General features: G+C 38.8%; 1 long non-coding RNA gene across 1 annotated transcript in view; it reads right to left on the bottom strand.

The window, feature by feature from the left end:
- Positions 1 to 5,649: 5,649 nt before the first annotated feature.
- LOC129412063 (uncharacterized) overlaps positions 5,650 to 22,162 on the bottom strand; it is a 37,270-nt gene continuing 20,757 nt past the window's right edge. The window contains exon 3 of the long non-coding RNA XR_008633556.1: positions 5,650 to 6,042. This is a non-coding gene — a long non-coding RNA (uncharacterized LOC129412063). The remainder of the gene's footprint in view (positions 6,043 to 22,162) is intronic.

Genomic DNA, 22,162 nt, shown 5'->3' on the forward strand with positions numbered 1-22,162 from the left:
TCTCAGAAGGGCAATGGACACAGACTGTACATTTTGCAAACTGAAAAATGAAACCACCTCTCACTTATTGTGAACCTGCCCAGACTCTGTGGGGCAGGTCATATATGCAACTTCTCATTCCATTTTACCTTTTCTAATAAAGATGTGCTGTTTGGTTTTTGCAGTGTGCATCATACAAAAAGTAAACAATATTATACTAGAAAAGCACTCAGAGAGCGCAGACCTCCGCCAAGGACTACCCCCATTTTTTATATAAATTGCGATAAAATCAGTCTTCTGGATCAGATCCGGATCAGCCTTTGGAATATGAAAGAGGATCCCATTGTCCATCCCTGAGTCAAATTTCATGGGGTTTGGTCAATAATTAACCGAGATATTGAGAAACACAATTTTTGGCCCCATTTACCACAATGTTAACTAAAATTTCAAAGTGATCCAGAATCCAGGATTTCTTCCGGATCACCCCCAAAATGAAATCAGTTCTTCCATTTCACATTTCCAACAAATCCTGAAAATTTCATCAAAATTGGTCCATAACTTTTTGAGTTATGTTGCTAACACACAAACAAACAAACAAACAAACAGACAAACGCCGGCAAAAACATAACCTCCTTGGCGGAGGTAATAATTAATCTGTTAATGAAGTAACCTATCAGTTGGTTTTGCGCTTGTCGTCCATGAGACTATTATCACGAGTCAGTTCTTTAAGATCATCATATCCAAAGAGCCAATCAAAAGACTGGGTCATTTTTATAATATATATGTTAAATCAAGAAAACAATAAAACAATAATAAATTATTTTTAAAAGATTTGATTTAAATAATTTAACTCTCCAGGTGTTTTTGCTCTTTGAAATTGAAATAACACTAGGCCTATTGATTCTATGCCACTGTATTGTATTTCATTGTTTCTTCTGTTTATTCAGGACATAAAAATAGAACTGATGAAGTGTCACTTGAATAACAAAGACATTCACTTGTAATTGTGACATGACAGATTTCCACCTGTGTTACCATAAGAGCTGACCTAACCAGCTGAACCTGTGCTACACATGCTGCTGATAAATATAAATCCTGTGGGTGAGCCCCGCCCTCTGCGGCTCATGACGGACAGACCCTCTAGACTCCAGACAACACTCAGGCCTGTAACACCTGACCTCACCTTTTCTTTAGGTTAGGTTAGGTCGCTTTATTCGTACCCGTAGGTAAATTTGTTCTGCAGATTTGAGAGGCTGGTCCCACATTTCACATTTCATTCATTCACATTATGTGCAATAAACATGTATAAAAACACAATTACAAAATAAAGTGCTCCAGTGCAGAATGGTTTGTTCCATAAACAATTCGTTAAATTCATCCATCACGCTTGACTAAAATCACAATAAATATTAAATATATATAAAAACACAAAATCTTTAGATAAATAGATTACAGTTTATTCATAAGTACGATAGCAGCCAGAACAAAGCTCCTTTTAAAATGATTTGTTCTAGATCTTGGGACTAAAAGCCTCTGACCAAAGGGAAGCAGCTGAAACTCTGAATTTAGTGGATGTTGCACGTCTTTTAAAATACTCTGGGACGTCCTCTGGGACTGTCTCGAGTACAGGGAGTCCAGGCGGCTCTGAGGATGGACAATCACCTTACTGGCCCATTAAACCAACTGATTCAGGGAGTTCTTGTTTTTAGTAGACCAATGAAACCATTAAAATTTATTCCATAAACGTTTTATAGAACAGTGCCGTCACAGTTCTGTCTACATGGTAAAAGGACAAGCTTCTCAGACAATGAAGGAGCTGGTGGCCTCTTTTACACACAGCCGCACAATTATCGTCAAAGCTCAAAATTTGAATCAATGAGTGTTTTTTTCGCCTTTAATCCAACTAAAATATTGAGACGTGTCTTGTTTAACCACAGCCTGAGCTAACTTGTGCTCTTGCATCGCATCTAACTACGAGAATACAGTATAAAGTGGATTGTCAAATAATAGACCACCTTTATAGATACTGCTCCAAAGGTTACGCTATTATTTTTATGTTTATGGTTCAGTTAAATATTTGTGCAGCTGAAAACCAACAAAAACATTTGAAAACAAAATAAGCGCAAGGATGAAACCACATTTAGAACATTTGGAGCATTCTAGTCAGTTTTAGAGGATCAAAAACACATTCATCTTGTGTGTGTGTGCAGACCCCAGCACATCCACCTGTTTAATTTGCAGTGTAAAGTCATGGGAAATCATAACAACATCTGGGCCACCAAAAAATGTCCCGTTTTAACAATTAGAGGAAGAAAACAACACGAGCGTTTGGGCTGAATAAATAAGGGCCATCTGGAGAGGAGAGAGCCCATTAGTCACAGGCATCAAGGTGCACAGAGACAGTCTCACCTAAAGCACGCTACACTCTCAATCTCATCACAGCGTTTAAATAGATTAGTGGTCTGCTCAGGATAATGCTGCTTTCATGTGCTCTGCGTAAATTACCATGCAGTCGAAAGCGAAGTTAAATATCAGAAGAGCACTGGGGAAATAAGTGTATATGGCGCAATATCTTCTTGGGTTTGGAATCTGAAATAATTGAGGGAAAAAAGTGTAAATAATTGAAATTGTTTATTGTTTAGTTTTTATCATTTGTACCAAAATGATCATGCGATGCTGCTGTATCCTAGAATTTGTAGAAAGCAGTGGGCGTGTGCCAGCGTTGGCGAAAATAATGGTTGGCAAAAATGGCGTCTTGAAAATAGGCGATTAAAGATTACTCAGACATACACGAATCACTCCAAATACTTCAAGATGGTTAGGAATGAAGAAACCGTCACATGGTTAAAAGCTCTGAAAAGTAAATTTTGTGTAATAGGTCTGCTTTAAAGGTGCATCGTGTAATTTTTTTGGATAAAGAGCTCACAACCTGCTCGTTTCCGTGGAGATGTTATTGCTTTGCCTGGAAGGTTCCACAAACATGGCAACACCACCAGGTCAAGTTAACAGATCACATCACGAAAAGTCGAGATTTCAAAGCAAGAATTTTTTCAAGGTATTTTTTTAGCAATAAAATAACTACGGTATAAAAACGATACGTCTATTTCAATTGAGGCATTTAGGTGTTGGAGCTCCCTCTGCTGTCAGCAACAGGAATGAACAACCACGAAATAAACAAATGAAGCACTGAATACATGCAAATGCCAGGCTAGTAGAGTACTGTATTTTCCGGGCTATTAGACGCACTCTTAAGCCTCCAACCCCATCAAAAAAAGATTGCGCATCCCACAATCCAGAGCGCCCTATACAGGAATCCACTCCGGTGTCCCAGCACAACTTCAGTTCACCACCCGCAGCCCTCGCAAACACGCACGGAGCAGACAGCGACACTCATCACTCCACGCTGACGAGTAATGGAACGGAGGAACGAACCAAAAAAGCGAGAGCAATGTGCCACTTCTAGACACAACTGAACAACTGAATCACTGCGAACACGCCGACAATCCAGCGGATTGTTAATAATAATGTACCGGGAGAAACAACTATTAATGGTAAACATCATGAGTGTAACACAGGACTCTGGGGAATGACTAGAGGCTATCTACCACCTGGAGTATGAAATCAGTGTGTAATTGGGGGCTGTGTCAGCGGAAGCTTGTCAGTCATGAGATAACATGTGAACAATATGTAATGTAAGGAATGTAACCTATTGTGTGATAATTGTGTGATGCTCAATAAAAGGGCTGTGGAGAGAAGAGAGCTTCAGTTAGGATGAGACAGGTAGTTTCTCTTCTACTCCTTGGCCAAGTAAAAAGGAACCAATCTGTCTCTTTAATGATTAAAGGGATAGTTCGGATTTTTTGACATAAATCTGTATGTCATCCCCGTCATCAGTGTTGTGCATTCACACCGACTTACCCCCGAAAGCGTCCGGTGAGCCGAGATACTGGCCCGTTTTGGTGCTGAGGAAAGTAGTTCGGCAAGTTGTGTGGGGACTGTATACTAAAGCGGTTTTTCTTCTCAAAGCAATATGTGTTCAAAAGAGTGATACATTTGCATCACAAAACCATCGTCGCCAAAAAAAGTCAGATCTCATAATCGCTTGGTGCTATTTTCTCTCCGTACGTACCACTGCGCGCGGCCGCCAGGTGACAGCCGCGCACCGATCCATCACTTTCTTCAGTTGTTCGGCAGTGTTTACATGCACAGACCGCCGCCACGCGAGAGAGCTAACGAGAGAGCTAGAGCCATAAGTATATGAGCTTGTATAAGATACATATGAATATATCTAAAAAATGGTGCGAACTCTTGATTATCCAGGCTGTCCCACTGACGCATTGAAGTGTTGTGTTTAGTTTAAAGTCCAGTGCAGTTTATTTGTGAAAAAAGTTCGAAAATAGACCATTTAATGACAGTGCGCCTTGTAATCCAGAGCGCCTAATAGCCCAGAAAATAAGGTATTATATTTGTTTGTTTTCTTGTGGTATTTGAGTATTCCTGCTCCCATTGTTTCTTGTTTCTTTTGTGCATATGCAATCTGGTCTTCGAGCTCTGGACTCGGATTCGCAGGAGCAGAGATCGCCGGACGGAGGATGGGCGTTGGATCGCTCCTTGGATTGGCCAGACACCCTTCCGCCCCCACCAATCCACGGATGCCACCTGTGGGGCGCGGAGTATAAAAAGGACATTTTTCCTTCTGCTCGGTACAACTGGACACCTGCGTTCCAGCTCGCCATTTTATTGGGTTATTTTCTTTTTCGGTTGTGTCTCATTTTTCATTAATTATGCCAACCGATGCCTTTGTAAATTCCTTTTGTTTGAGACACCTTGCTTGTTGGTAGTACAACTTTAGTTAGGTTCTTTTTTACGTTATACTTAGTTAGGGCTCTACAGTTTCGTAATTAATTTTTGTTTAACTCTTTTATTTCACCACAACCTTTCTTTGTTTTTTTTCTCCAAACACTGTAAATTCATAAATTCACAATTTTTAATTCAACCTTTAACATCTTTTTTTTTTTTTTTTATTGTTACTTTCCTTCTCCCCTAGCAAAGGGAATGTAACAGTTGTACACACAGTTTGTCCAGTCTTAAAAACTGCATAGAAGAATATCAGATTTTTACCTGTGACACAACAATCCAGGCAAAACGCAAACATTTTTTATCACTTTGAAAGCAAAATACAACTCTGGATATGTTTTTGCTGAGGGGATAACAATACAAAATGGCTAAAAGTCCAAAAAAGTCAATTTTCTATAATGTGTGTTCTTTAATGATGTATTACTCATGTGTTGTTTTTCAGCATATTTAAGGTGCGTTGTGCAACTTTTCCATCACCTGCTTGTCTTCATGGAGATGTTAATGTTTTGTCTAGAATGTTTGATCTCAAGGGAAACATCATCCTCATCAAAAACAGACCTGGTGTTTTGTTTCATTCACACATGTTTAATACAATGTTCAATACTCTGTCTGAGTTCTTCTCTCAAACAAAAAACACCTTCACTGGAATCATTTGTATAATTTCTGCCATGGAATTGTCAATCTCTACTGAACTAAAGGTAAAAGGAGCTTAACTTGATGTAGACGGACTAATAATAAGGAATTACTCAAACATTTGTGAATGAAACAAAACACAACTCCTAAAAACACAACTTCTAAATGGCTCTAAAATTGGTATCAAATCCATTCCAGGTCCAGGTGTCCTCTTCCTCAGTTGCTCCTGTTCGCTAATAGCCCTCTCTTGTTGATGGAAAAGCGGGCGCCTGACACTCTCCAGTCTCCTCGCTACATCACAGACAGTATCCTCCAGTGTCATCCGCGCGCCGCCTGATAAACTGCAGGTGCTGAGTGCATTAGCGCTCGCTCCGGTCAGGCCTCTGTCACGCTTAATCCAGACTCCACAATGACGAGCTGATGAGAGAGAGCCAGGTGCTGCGCTGCATTTGGCCCATTCTCCAGCGCACCAGAGCTCTCCGGAGGGACATAATGGACCTGCATTGAGCCCCAGAAGGTGGACCGAGGTCAGGCTGACCCCAGGCTGACCATCGTTACTGGATATTGAAGGTTCTGTAAAAAAAAAAAAAAAAAAATGAATGAATGGAAGGAACAGGGAGAAACAGTGATGGGTCATTTTGTACTTTAAAAGGTCAATATTACGTAAAATGGATTTTTCTTCTTGTTATAATACTGTTACCTCCTCAAAAACAGACCTGAAGTTGTTTTGTTTCATTCACACATGTTTGAGTAACCTTTTGTTATTAGTCTGTCGACATCTCCAAAGCTCAAAATGCTCTGTTCCACCTTGTGATGTCATGAAGCGGTAGTTTTCAAAGCAACAGCCACTCTTTACCTTTCATTCAGTAAAGACTGGCAATAGAGCCCTGCACTGTCGGACTTGCGGGACCAGTAACAAAACAGTGTGGCGCTGGACACATTTTGAAAGCTCATTGCGGGCATTTGCGGGAGCAGGAATGATAAACTGGAGTCCCGCAAACTAAATATGAGTGTAAAGTAAAATAAACAAATGAATAATGTAAACCTATCATACATCATTTGTGCTGGATATTTTATTTGGCATTAATAAAAACATTTTAAGCAGCCTAAACTTGCGGATGTGGTCTAATCTCGGGCACATTTTAGACAATTCCTTTCCGCTTCTCCGTGTTCGGCAGAGCTTAAGAAAGCGAACGTCCCCATCTTGCGGGATTTGTGGGTGGGAGTGGGAAAAAATATCGCAGATGCAGGTGAAAGCGAGAATGAAAATTACAATTCTTTGCGGGTGCAAGCGGGAGCAGGACTGGACAATGCAGGTGTGGGCAGGAGCGGAACTAAAAATTCTGTCCTGTGCAGATCTCTAACTGACAATTCCAGGGCCAAAATTATCTAAATGATTCTAGTGAAGGTGTATGGAGTTTAAAAACACATTGGAGCACTTATTGTAGTACCACATGACATCACAAGGTGGAACAGAGTGTTTTCAGTTTGAGAAAATAACTCAGCCTAAATATGTAGGGTTAGTGTGTTAAACATGAATGAAACAAAACACAACTCCAGGTATGTTTGCAGTGAGAAAACATAATATAAATCAGAAAATAGGGTAACACGGGCCTTTTAATGCGAGTCAGTTCATTAAGATTTGTTCACATCCAAGAGAGAATCAAAAAACTGTGTTGTATTATCATGAATTTATAATTAAGAAGTCAGGATAATAATTCATTTTATCAAAGGAAAAAGGCACAGAGTGAGAGAAACAATCAGGGCTTAGATTCGCCCAAATCTAAAGCGGGGCAAGTGCTTATGTTCTTTAAAGGTGCATTGTGTAACTTTTCTGGTGGAGGATCCATCATCTACTTGTTTCTATGGAGATATCATTGCTCTGCCTGGAATGTTCCACGGTGTGACATTAAACAGCTCTACCTCACATTTATTCAATTACAGGTGGTTTTATAGCTCGAAAATACCGAGAAAAAAACAGGCATTCTGACTGTGAGCGGAGTCGCCTCTCCACAGATCTGACCTGTAACTTGGTCTGGTTTAGTCTCCATGATGATCGAAATATTTAATACCATACTGCGACACATCCAGACAAAGCAATAACATTTGCATGGAGAAAAGCAAAGTTACACAATGTACTTTTAAAATCGAAATAATACGACTGTGACTATGCGAATTTTGTACTTTGTTTTGCTGTCTGTAGTGTTCATTCAATATATACAAATAGACATCTGGAAATGTCATTCGGAACGACATTGAAGTTCACTCAATAATGAATCATCAGAAGAAGTGAAGTACATTTACAAGAACAACTTAAAAAAATAGTTCATGTTATATTTTTCTTTCAATATAAAACTAGGCCTCTCCCAAGATAGAGTAATAGTACCTTATTTTCCGGGCTATTATTCGCTCTGGATTATAAAACGCACTGTCATTAAATGGTCTATTTTCAAACTTTTTTCACAAATAAATCACACCGGACTTTAAACGAAACACAGCAGTTGGATGGGTCAGTTGGACTTTGTTTGGTGAGTTCACGGTGACTCTGGGCTTTGTTCAGTTGTGGTGTGTAGGCAGATTACATGTACTGGAGTTACATAATCAGAGTACAAATTATGAGTAACGGTTTCAGTGAGTGATAATTGGATTACAGTTACTTTGTTGAAATGAATGGATTACACAGCGGTATTTTCCTGTTTTCACATTTTGAGCTATATTATTATTAAACTATTAAACTACTCATTCCCAGAAACTAAACCAGGTCTAAACTAGATCTCAACCAGGTCTAAACCAGGTCTAAATCCAGGACTAAAACAGGACTAAAAGCAGGTCTAATCTAGATCTAAACAAGATCTAAACCAGGTCTAACCCAGGTCTAAAACTGGTCTAAAACCAGGACTAAACCAGGTCAAAAACAGGATTTAACAGGACTAAACCATGCTGCGTGGACCGTGTCTCCTCCTCTTCTATCAATAATATTTTTACTATGTTTAAGTAAAGTCTGATCTTTTTATTTTCTTTTATCAGACAAAACGTCTTATGTTACGATTTCCTCGTCTTTGCTTCTCTACAGCAAACCAACTAATCTAAAGTATTCAGATTACGTTACTCACTTTAAGTAATTTAATAGATTACGTTACAAACGACATTTTGGGGTATGTAATCTGTAATCTGTAGGGGAATACATTTTAAAAGTAACCTTCCCAACACTGCTTGTAGGGAGGGTGCTGTCTGGGACCGCTGGATTGTCGGCGTGTTCGCTGTGACTCAGTTGTTCAGTTGTGGCTAGAAGTGGCACATTGCACTCGCTTTTTCGGTTCTTTCCTCCATTCCATTCCTCGTCGGCGTGTCTGCGGATTTTTTCACTTGCGCGGTCGCTGTCTGCTCCGTTTGTGTTTGCATGCGCTGCACATGATGCGGCTTTGTAGTTTACTGAAGTCGTGCTGGGATACCTGAGTGGATTCGTGTTTAGGGCGCTCTGGATTACGGGGCGCACGGCTGTTTTTTCGACGGAGTTGGAGGCTAAAGAGTGCACCTAATAGCCCGGAAAATACAGTAATTTATAGAAAACCCACAGCAAAAAGGTTCTGGGTTCGATTCCCTGGCCTTTCTGTGTGGAGTTTGCATGTTCTCCTCGTGTTTCGGTGGGTTTCCTCTGGGTTCACATCTTCCAGCTAAGGTAGTCCTGATTGAGAATGCAGAGGACAAATTCCCCTCTGGAAGTAATAAAATGTATAAAAATAGACAGACTTTAATCATTCTTTTCTAATTATCTTGTTGGAATAATGCATTTACATTAACAGCAAAAGTCGCATTGCGGTGGGAAAAAAAGTGTTTTTAAATCTTACCTTATAAACTACGAGTGATGTGCAGGGTTTTTGTTTCAGTTCTCAAGGCAATGTTCCAACATAAAAGCACAATGACTTCTTTGTTTTGGCTTGCCGTTGCCATGACTAAAACGTGTTTGCCAAAAAAAACACAAACCAAAAGGGCTCTGATTGTCATGATGTGTCCTCAGTATGTGGCAGCTCCGTGTGATTGGACTTGTTCGACTAGTTCATGTGGCAGCGATCCAGTGTATTTCCAACTACAAATGTTGTAGAATAAACTGAAGTAAGAGGAAGAGTTGTACGAAGAGAGGAGTTCTAACGCAGGAGAAGTTTATTTACTATCTGTAGTGGACCCAGAGACATGAACAGCAGAGAAATCACCAGAAGAGAAAAAACAGAAATGCAACAAAGTGTGTATCATGTCTGTGTTAGTATTATTGTACCTTTGCATCTTGTGTGGAAGAACTTTTATGCAGCTTAGTCACCTTTACTAACTTTTATTGTTATAGCTTATTAATTTTACAATGAATGTTTATAATATTATGTTTTTTATATGGCCATTGTCAGCATTTTTACACCTTGCCCAGGGACTACAGTTGAGCTTTGCAGCTACCTAACTGGTGCATTTACATCTGATGAAATAGGCCAAGATAACAAGAGCTGACAAACAAAAATGCAGTTTCTCTGTTGGGTATATACACCTTTACTTATATCACAACATTATATGCTGAGATTATACAACTTTCAGCTTTCAAATTTATTATTGTTCCAGAATGAAATGGTTGTGCAGCAGTGTGATACTCTATGCATACAATATAATTCAATAATACACTAAACCACAGCTTAAGCATAGCTCAACGAGGCCGACATGCATTCCCTTTAAAATCGTCAAAAACAAAAACAAAACAAACAAAAAAGGAGATATAACTGCATTTCACCTGATTCCAGGCTATAACAAAGCATTCATCATAGTTATGGCATCACAAATAAAAGACGTCTGAGCTCTCTGAGTTCTGATCCAGGACATTCTCAAACGCCGCCCAGAAGGAAGGAGATTAATTATTACATTATTTGTTGGGCCTTGCAAATCACCCTTTTGTTGTAGATACGCGTGCCACATATTTCAGTTTAACTTATGTCAAACTCAGGCCTGGGGGCCAAATTTGGCTGCGATATAATTATATTTAGCCCGTGAGATTATATCAAATATGTATTAGAGCTGGTCCACTGGCTACAGAGAGCCTATAGAGACATTATTTATTTAAAATTTTGTTATTACTTTATATTATGCTTCTTCTGGATCAAATGTTTAAGCAAAACTATTATTAAACATTTATTTTAATAAGAAAAGATTTAACATTACATATCTCCAAAGAAAAGAAAACATGCAGATTTTGTTGAAATTTTTCAATAAATATTTAGTTTGACCCACGACTTAGTCCCAGTTTTTAATTTTGACCTTCTGTGAATTTGAGTTGGACACCCCTGACTTAGAGTAACATTGCCAATATTTCACAGGAAGTCCAGGAAATTCCGACACATTCCAGGGGGAATCCTTGAAACTGTGTACTCTGCCAAGGTCAGCATAATGACAATCATAAAAAATACTTGGAAAACATGGTTAAAACTGGTAGAACATGCTTATGTATCTGCCAGATAAAAATCTGATAAAAAAAAAAAAAATCACATCTACATCAAATGTATGGCATGTTTTTTCATTGCTTCATGAGTGTTTTATTTATACCTGTGGGTTTCAGAGTGATGAAAACCTAGCACCATTTCCATCGCAATTAACAATTCAAAACAAATTAATATATCTTCTAAATTGTAAATTAAAAGTCCTCAAAATGCCTCATATAAACAGGAAGCTAAACCCCACGAGTAGGCTATCTTTTTGACACAGTTTTAAATCTGGACCAATCAAAACAATCCGTGATTCATCTCCAGTGGAAACAGGGTGTGTGGGACAACATTCCTATCATGTGCCCTCAGAGCGGGGGGGCGGGGCCTGACAGTTTCTCCAAAACACACACACACACACTCTTCCAACTTGTCAATGTGCAACCATTTTAATCACTTGGTTTTAACTTCAACTAAAGAGACATTTTAAACCGTAGAACAATGTCGCGTCGTGGACATCTGGAATCTGTTTCTTGCTCTTGTGGACACGGCTACTGCGTCTTCTGTATCAAAACCTACTTGGAGCAGCAAAAACTCAGAGACAGCTACCCTCAGTCTGAAGTGGATTTTCTCCTCGCTACCCAATTTGAACCTGGAGATGCGCAAGAGCTTCATGAAAAACTTCAAAATTCCAATTTTAACTTTAACTTCGAAGAGCTAGAGCTACAAAGATCAAGACCTGGGTCACGAAGAGTGTCCAGCCAAAACTTTCGAAATTCCCAGCCCGTTGAGGTAGTTGAAGTTGAACCGATAACACCTGATTTTAACACAAGGGAGGAATTTGTTCGATATTCTCATGAAATCACGCTGGATCACGACACGGCGTACAAAGACTTGGCGTTGTCCGAAGGCAACACAAGAGTTACGAACATCGGTCGATCTCAACGTTATCTGGACTACCCTGATAGGTTCAGCTTCTTCTGGCAAGTTTTGAGCGTCGATAGCTTGGCCGGAAGAGCGTACTTTGAACTGGAGTGGAGCGGTCCGTGGATTTACGTTGCCATGGCGTACCAGACCATCCAACGGCATGGCAACACCAAAAACTGCGGATTCGGCGGGAATAAGGAGTCGTGGGCTCTGTTTTGTAGGCAGAACAGTTATAACTTTTGGCATGATGGGAAAAGCTCGCAGGTGATGGGGCCGGTGGAGTCGAGAATCGGGGTCTACCTGGATTACGAAGCAGGGGTTTTGACTTTTTATAGCGTCCAGGATGAAACGATGACGCCGCTACACAGGGTCCAGACTACGTTCGCTCGTCCTCTGCACGTTGGATTGTGGATGGCTGTGGATGCTACCGCGGTGTTTTGTAACCTCAAGTAAAGACGATGGTTTCTTCACCGGACAGTCAGTGGACTTTCAGATACAAGAGACATTTTGCACTTTAAGAACGTAGAGAGAGAGAGCTTATATTACACGATTTTCTGTTATGCTACAATTGCTTCCTCATCACAAACATACCTGGAGTTGTGTTTTGTTAACTTCAAAATTACCGCTTCATGACATCACAAGTTGGAACAGGGCATTTTGAGCTTTGGAGATGTAGACAGACTAATAATAAAGGATGACTGAAATGTGTGAATGAAGCAAAACACAACTTCAGGTATGTTTTTGAGGAAGTAACAGCATTACAACATGACTTAAAGCTCAATTGTGCGTAACAAAGGACCCTTAAAAATGCGCTGTAAGTATTTTTATTTTGTATTATTAGTTGTTATATGTTGGATTGCACTTTAGTTGGCTGGTTTTGTGTTGCAGATTTGAAGCAAATTGTGTATTATTAAGGTTCTCTTTTATTCTTGCTTGAAGGATTTGCAAATATTAAATGATGAATGTAGAAAATATTCTTTTATAAAATGATGTGCAAAAATTAAAGAATAATAACACCCATGAGATTGTACAAACTGATACTATAATGTTGTTTTCTCATCACAAACTTACCTGGAGTTGTATTTTTTTTTGGATGATTTCAGACCTGACATTGTTACCAGCTAATTTGTAAGATTAGTAGGTTTGTTTTTAATATGAACAGAGCATGTGTCTCTTTGATTGGTTAATCCACCTGTCAGTCTTAAACAGTGACACATTTAGGAATCTGTAGTGTCATGTAATCATTTAGGCATAAATTTAAAAAGATCTGCAGCTCGCTAGTGTGATCTGACTGACTCTTTGGTGTGATTTTTGTTACGTTTACAGTTACAGGTCAGAATCTGCTCCTAATATCCCATTGGGCAACACAATTTTCCACCCCAGAAGTCTGCGGATTATAACATAATGATTCATGGGTGTCTTAGATTTTAACGACCAGACACAAGCACAACATGTCTTCTTTAAACGGGAGACGCTATGTGAACTTTTATGAGCCTTTAAACAAGTTATAACAGTGGCTCTACATCCTTAACTTTCTTAGAGTTGTATTTTGACTCCGGGTAACCTTTCAACAATAAAAACAAATGCATGAAAATCTGCTGTTTACTACTATGAACTTTCAATCAAGATGAAGTCCAGAGTTCTGCAGATTAGAACAGGACATGGACCTTTATATTATTTAGAAATTTTAGATCAATAATGCATTTTACAGCTGCCAAAATATAAACTAATTATCTACATATGTTATAGTTAAATGTCTGAAAATGTCTTGATTGAGAGTTCAAGTAGTCAACAAAAAGTACTACAATCTAAGCACAACACTGCAAAAATAGAACTGTCAGTTTTTGTATGATATAATACATCACAATGTCTTTTTCTGGTTTTATACAATACTACTGGTTACTAAAATGCTGAGACCTTCTAAACTAAAATAAATGATTATAATTTTTCCAGTGTGTTTTCCTAGCCTGATTCATCAAACGGTTTCACTTCGTAGAAACCGTCTGACCTCTCAGTGTTAGAATTTGTTTGCTCGACTGTAGGCAGGTACTTTTTATCATTTAACCAATCGCTGCTATTTGGTCGTGATGTATGTAATGTAACTGGTATATTAAGCTTTCCCAAATCCCCTAGGAAAAAGGGCAATAGCGCCTTTCCCCTTGATGAAATTCACCAAACATTCACTTTATTTCGGCTTTAAATCCTCGATCTCGATAATCATTGACAACACTGAATATATGGCTCTTCGCTGATTGGCTGGTGCCGAACTCGCACTTCTGGGGTTTTTGCGAACCGTCTGTTGTATTTTGATTCCTGACCTAGTCGCTGGAGAGAAATGTAACTGAGTGGAGGCACTAGGTGGCGCCAGCCTGACTAGTGTTTTCCAGCTTTGTGTAGAAAACATTGTCATTGTGTTTGCTATACTCTTTCGTTTTGTCATTGTAGTTTATTTACATTTAAAGATCAACCAATATGTCTTTTTTTTTCTTAGCCGATGCCGATACTGACTGCTACTGTGCAAGCCTGAGTTTGATCCTGTGTATATCAACCAGCCAGTATGTCAGTCGATCTCTACTTACTTTACAAAACACAGTGAAAAAGTTGTCAGTAAAATGATTTTAGGTTCATTTCTGGGAATCTGTTCAGCGTTTCTTTGTGGAGTTTGTGGGGTCTTTTGGTGGGTTTCCTCAGGGTACAGCACTCTCCCCTCTCAACTTCATAATTCTCCTTGTTTTGAATTTAAATTCATTTACTGTAGCAATAGTTTTATTTCTTCATAATTCTGAAACTCATGGATACAATGGGTCCTGCGATTTGTGAAAGTCACAGAACATTTCAGAGCCTGAGCTAGAAAATCTAACACGTCTGCATCCTGGGTTTGGTGAAAATCAAAAACTTCACAGTCAAAATACCCAGTGGACGGTTTGTGGTTTTGAAGGACATCAGCTGAGGTGATCGTCAGAAGGACACTGATTCCCAAGATGTAGAGGCGTCGTTCAGGAGCAACGCATGGACCTTTGCTGTTAAAGCTGTCATTGATTGTTTAAGGGGAAGGGACCCTCATTTGAACATAAATAAATAAATACAAACAAGATTTACATTACAATCTACAATTTTTCACATGTACCACATTTTTCACCTGGTTACATATTGATTATAATTTTGTTGCTCCATACTGTCCTCCCACTTCTGTGAACTCACGCCCTGGTGTTCAGCCTCTGTAGTTTTAAATGTGCTCTTATGCTATTGTTTCAAAAAATTACACTGAGCTCATGTCAACAGCAGCAGAAAGTCACTCGTAAATGTACTACATTTTTTATTGGAAATGCATTTTGTTTGATTTGGAGCACGTTCCTACTTTTTTGTCTTTCTTTATTGTAATATACACTACTTGTCCAAGTTTTAGAACACCACACTTTTTCCATTTTTTTCACTGTTTACTTTCGATCAAAACATATTGTAAACTTTTGATTCATGAAAGTTTCCACCTTTGGCAGATATAACCGCTGAACACACTCATGGATCATTCTTTTTTACAGTAGAAATCAAATATTCTTCAGAAAGTTCTTCCCAAGTCTGTTGCAAAAGTTCCCAAAAATGTGTGACACTTGCAGGTTTTTTGGTTTTCACTCTTCTGTCCAGTTCATCCCAAACCAACTCAGTGGGATTTAAGTCTGGAGACTGTGCTGGACACTCCTTGTTTTCAAGCTTTACCATCTTGTTCTTTTTTTCTGAGGTAGTTTTGGCAGAGCTTGGACTTGTGTTTTGTATTTTTTATCTCTTTTTTTTTTATGTCTGTCTGTTCAGTTCTTACCTTTGTTCCATTTCAAGCTCTTCAATGGACTTGCACTACTTGAGTTGCAATAAATAACTGGAAAAATTATGGTGTTCTAAAACTTTTGACCGGTAGTGTAAGAACGACTAGTCATTGTTTATTTTCCAACCTGACAACTGGAATGCACATCCAATGTTTACACTGTTTTCTGATCTATGTTATAATGTAGTTTCCTCATTACAAACAGACCTGGAGTTGTGTTTTGTTTCATTCACACACGTTTAACACACAAAACCTGCATATTTAGGATGAGTTCTCTCAGACAGAAAATACAGGAAGTGCTCCATACATCTTCACCAGAATGATTTGGGTGATTTTAGCCCTGGAACTGCCAATCTCTACAGAACCAAAAGTGAAAGGTAGCTCGGGGAGGGCCTGACATTTCCTCCATTTCCTCCTCCTTCGCCTCAAACTTTGCATTGCGCAGTCATTTTAACCACTTCACTTTAAATTTTGTCAAATCAACACTTTACACCTTATAAAATGCTGCTTCTCTATTTCTTGCACTTTTGGACTTTTGTCTTCTGCATCAAAACCTACTTGGACCAGCAAAAAGTCAGAGAAAACTACCCTCAGTCTGAAATGGAGTGGCTAATCGCTACTCTATTTGAATGTGGAGATATGCAAGAGAAACAAGAAATTCAAAATTCTCAGCCCGTTGAGAAAGCAGAAGTTAAACCGATACAACCGGATTATAACTCAAAGGAAGAATTTGTTCAATATTCGCAGGAAATCACACTAGATCCTGACACAGCGTACAAAGATTTGGCGTTATCCGAAGGCAACACGAAAGTTAAGAATATGGGTCAATCTCAACATTACCAAGACAACCCGAGTAGGTTTAATTTTTTCTGGCAAGTTTTGAGCGCTGAAAGCTTCACCGGGAGATCGTACTTTGAATTAAAGTGGAGCGGTCCGTGGATTTACATTGCCATGGCGTACCCAAGTATCGAACGCTACGGTGACACCATACTCTGTGGATTCGGCGGGAATAAGGAGTCGTGGGCTCTGTTTTGTAGGCAGAACAGTTATAACTTTTGGCATGATGGGAAAAGCTCGCAGGTGATGGGGCCGGTGGAGTCGAGGATCGGGGTCTACCTGGATTACGAAGCAGGGGTTTTGACTTTTTATAGCGTCCAGGATGAAAAGATGACGGCGCTACACAGGGTCCAGACTACGTTCGCTCGTCCTCTGCATGTTGGATTGTGGATGGCTGTGGATGCTACTGCGGTGTTTTGTAAACTCAAGTAAAGATGATGGTTTTCTCATTGGAGAGTCAGACATTCTGGCATTGGAAACAAGGAATAAGAGACATTTTGCACTTTAAGAATGTATGTAAAATGCGCAAAAAAATGTTATACAGTCGTCCCTCGCTATATTGTGGTTCACCTTTTGCGGTCTCGCTGTTTTTTTTTGTTTTGTTTTTTTTATTGCGTATTACAGGTGTGTAGTAATTACACATGGGTGGGTCAGGACTAAACCAGGTCTAAACCAGGACTAATCTTGGACTTAAGAGAGAGAACCCCGAGCAGGGTGTCTGCAAAGCGAGATTGGGAAATTGCTGCGCTTACCTAGGCGCGGAGCTTTCCGTCTGTCCTTTCTCCTATGGTCACCTCTAAGCCCGTCAGTGAGTCCTGGTTCAGTTCTGGTTTAGTCCTGGTTTACTCCTGATTTACTCCTGTTTTAGTCCTAGTTCACTCCTGGTTTAGTCCTCCTCTTCAGTCCTGGAATTAGTCCTAGGTTCGTCCTGGGTTAGTCCTGGTTTAGTCTTGGTTCAGTCCGTGGCATAGGCAGCGCAAAAGTTTGATATAATCTCAGGTTAACAGGCGGGTGCGGTGTTGTACTGCGCAGGTGCGGGTCTCCAAAAATGGACCCATGCAGGACTCTGTGCTGTAGGGCTCCATTATGGACTAAATTAATCTTTGGTTCGTTACATAAAGAGGAAAATAACAAAAGGACGACAGCAGCAATAAGTTTAAAGAATGATGCAAAAAGGGCTGTAAATGTCCTGTGTGAGAAAAGTGTATAAAGTGTGTCGTGAGGGGTTTTACAGCCTGAAAACAGATATAATAATTGTAAAATATAAAGTTGACTACTTCATGAATTTCACCGCATCGTAGGTTATTTTTAGAACGTAACCCCTGCGATTAACGAGGGAACACTGTGTATCAGTCTTTGTCAGGTCAAAAAGTTTTAAGAATGTGTCAAAATGAATCAAAATGCAGAAAGTATTATCTGCTCAACATTTAATTTTCAGGTCAAAGCAAATACAGCAGTTAGATTCACAGTAACAACACTTTGAATTTTCATCTATTTTATTCTAAAACTGAAATGTTGACCCAGTTATGTTGGGACAAAGGCAATTACAGTTTAATTAGACTGATGGATAAAAACATTGCATTATGTGTAAATTAGGCAAATTCGTTTCATTATAATTTTGCTTCACCTGGTTTTGTACTGTACATTTTAATCAAAAGATAAATTGAAATTATGGCTATTTTTACTCTCATTTTCAGTAATTTTGTCTTTATTTCTTGCTTAAAGGATTTGCAAATACATAATTGTAATAATTAAAGAATACAATTTGACAGAATTATACTGTATATTCAGGTTAAAGGTCAGATCTGTGGAGAGGCAAGCCCACTCACATTAAGAAAGCACTATTATTATTTTTTTTTATTTATTTAATTTTAATTTTATTTATTTTATTTTATGTATTTATTTTATTATTTATTTTTTTATTTTTTATTTTTTTCCAGTAAAAATAAAATAAAATAAATGTAATTGAGTAAATTGACTGAAGTCTAATGTCACGTTGTGTAACATTCCTGGCAAAGCAATAACATCTCCATGGAGACAAACAGGCCCCTGAGCACGCATAAGTTACATAATGCACTTTCAACCGGTTGCACTTATTTTTCTCCATATTTGAGACGTGCATTTAGAAATCCCAGTCAATTTCTTAAACTACTCTCACGTCCCGAGCAGATCTGGGAGCAGCTTGAGGTTTCACCATTACGGCTCTGGTGGTGTGAATAATGCAGGAGAGTGAGTGAACTGCAAAGTGGTGAAGATAAAAGAACAGCACATTAAGGCTGCCTCAGACGCAGCTGGGCCATGCAAAATGTATCATGTTGTCCAAAGCAATCGGGCTGTGATCAGGTGCGGAGTGAGAGAATACTGATGCGAGGAGAGGAGCAGTCAGCAGAAAACTTACCTAAAATGAAAGAGGAAGTAGAGGGTGATGTGGGCAAAAAGTCATTATCTCTGTATGTTTTGATTTCCCTTGTGATGGGAATCTATGGGCCCACTTTTTTTTTTTTTTGCCATGTGACAAAAAACTGCAAAACAACAGAGCAAAAATCAAAGGTATACTGTCTAAAGCTGACTTGGAGACTTATCCATGCGGTTGTCTCCAGTGGGTTAAACTACTGTAATGACCTTTCACTGGCCTCTCCAAATGAGCTGTGAGACGCTGCAGAACATCCAGAACGCTGCGGCTTGGGTCCTGACTCGAAGTAGGAAGTACAAGCACATAAGTCCTGGGCTCAGGTCTCTGCACTTCTGCCTGTGGTTCACAGAATAGACTTTAAAGCAGCTCTGCTTGTGCAAGTCTCTCCAGGGCCGAGCACCAATGTGCATCTGTGACATGTTAGTGCCATATGAACCATCTAGCACAGGGGTGTCCAAACTTTTTTCATCAAGGGCCACATATCTAAACACAAACGAAGCAGAGGGCTGATCGAGGGCCATAGACTGGTGTTCAATACAGTGAATAATTGAAATATGTGCATGTTTAACACGTTAGAATGAGCCATCAGTCTTTATTCATGCTAAGATCCATTTGATTCATATATTTTATGGCATTTTAAATTTCTTTTTAATTCTTTAATATATATATTTTTTTCTTTTTACCTCTAACCTGACTGACTTTTCAAACATTTAGGCATGTTTTTTTATTTTTTTTTTTCATCCTTCAGCAATTTTTGTTAATGTTTAGTTTTTATTTGCGATGTTAACTCAATAATTTCACCCCTCATTATTGCTTTGCCACACGCCCATAAAGTTGTTCATTTGACTTCTCTATTCTTATTTTCAATATATAGTTAATGCTTTGTTTTATTTATAGCACCACTGCTGCCAAAATTGACACACCCAGTCCCCAGTACTTGAAGAGTCCTTATTTAATTCTATTGGAAGATGAATAGAACATAGACCCTTTTATTACAGTATTTGGCCATTTGAGATCAATATTGCAGTTTACAATTAACAAAATGTAAAGTAGTGATCTACATATATTACAGTTAGATGTTGAGGTACAAGTATTACACAAAAAGTACTACAATCTAAACTCAAGAGTGCAAAAATAGAACTTTCTGTCTTTGTATGAAACAATACTTTTTAATTTTTCTGATACTACTGGATACTAAAATGCTGATACCTTCAAAACTAAATTAAGGTGATTTGATCTTTTTCAATATGTCTTCCAGCTTTATGTAGAAAACACTGTCATTGTGTACGCTATATTCTTGTTTTATCATTGTAGTTTAAGCCCTATTTGCACAGGATTAGTTTTACCTTCTGTTTTTGTGTGCAGTCGCATGGAATAAGCAAACATTCTTCTGAAATGTTGGACTGATAATCACACCGAAACTAGACAAGAACCTTTTAGTTCATCATGTCGCCAACGTTGCTTTTGTTTTAAGTTTGTTTTTAGCAGAATGCACCTGCGCTGTAGCGTCAAACTCCGGTTTTCTTACCACATTGATGCAATCGTTGACACAATGACATCTGCACAATCAGATTTATTATAAAACAGTCGCAGTTTCTCTTTTAATCCATTCATACTGATAAAGCGTGTCCATCCAAACTTTACAAACTTCGCACCAAAAGCTCCCAAACTCCATGCTGCTGGTCCTCACTTGCCACGACGCATCTTTATTCCAGTATGTTTTATGTTTTTTACTTTTTAACTGTATAAAAAGCAAACAATAACTGGATTACGTATTGTCTGTGGTAAATATTGCCAATTGAGTTTGTATCTGGACTCAAAATGCGCCGTAGAGACGTTTACAATCACTATTAGCTTCGGTGTACAAACGAAAAATGGGGCAATTTTGAGACATGAGCATTCACACGAGACTAGAATCTCACCTGAGGAGCCCTGAGTTTGCAGAATTACACGAGGTACGATTGAAGGTAATTTTTACAGAATTTTTACAGACTTGGACGATTCGGATGGGACTAGAACCATTCAAATGCCTTGGATGATGCCGATAATGACTGCTATTGTGTAAGCCTGATTTTGATCGATATATCGGTCTACCTCCACTTACATTGCACAAAACAGTGATAAAGTTGTTAGCGAGATGATTTTGGGTTCATTTCTGGGACTATTCAGCTTTTCTATGTGGAGTTTGTGGGGTCTCTGGGTGGGTTTCCTCAGGGTACAGCACTCTCCCCCATCAACTTTAAACATTAATTTCTTCAGATAGATGCTTCTTATTTTGAATTTTAATATATTTACTATGGAAACAGCTCTATTTTTTCAAATTCTGAAAGAATGGAGCATGAGTATTTAGTTGGGGAGCCACAGTCTCAAAAGCTCAATGAAATGGGTTGAACCTGACATCGTCTGCCATACTTTTTTGTTTGTTTGTTTGTTTTTTTGTTGTTGTTGTTAACTATGACCCTAAGGACCAATAATTGAAGGGTCTGCTCTTCTGGAAATATCGCGGAAAAAAAAACTGTGGCCATTTTAGTGTATGTGACCTTCATTTTTTGATAGAAAATTTTGAAAAATGAAAATTTCCTGAAATCCTCACTGGGTTGGGTAAGCTGTCAATAAATGCATTCCAGATGCAAAGAACACATGTGGTGACAACATTCAGTGAAAAAATAATTCCTGAAAAACATTTCTACATGATTTTCATCTTTACCTCATTGGCAATCAACTATTCCTATGTGATGATTTTGGAATGTTGAGAGTAGCCTAACGTTCTATTGAGGTTCTGGGCCTGTTGATGGCCAACTAGTAATGAAATCATCACAGATCCATTGATTTTGGTTGGATTTTTATATATATATATTTTTTTTTCAGTGAAATGAGTTTACTGTTTGGAGAAAGAAATGGCATACTGGCTTATGTCATAACTTGGGTGAATAGTTGATTGCCAATGAGGTAAAGTGTATGTGAAGGTCACATACACTAAAATGGCCACAATGTTTTTTTTCACGTTATTTCCGGAAGAGCAGACCTTTAAATTATTGGTCTTTAGGGTCACATTTAACAAAAAAACACACAAATAAAATGTATGGCAGACCATGTCAGGTTCAACCCATTTTTGAGACTTTGGCTCCCTGACTAATTATCCTTGGAGGCTGGATTTTCCAAGTTCGGACTTGTACATGACAACGGGGAAGCCCTGCAATCTCAATTTCTCCTCGCAAAGTCAGAGCCCGAGTTAGACAATCCGACACA

This window comes from Boleophthalmus pectinirostris, unplaced genomic scaffold (assembly GCF_026225935.1).
Source record: "Boleophthalmus pectinirostris isolate CB_2022bp ecotype Guang Dong unplaced genomic scaffold, ASM2622593v1 HiC_scaffold_7, whole genome shotgun sequence".
Lineage (NCBI taxonomy): Eukaryota > Metazoa > Chordata > Actinopteri > Gobiiformes > Gobiidae > Boleophthalmus > Boleophthalmus pectinirostris.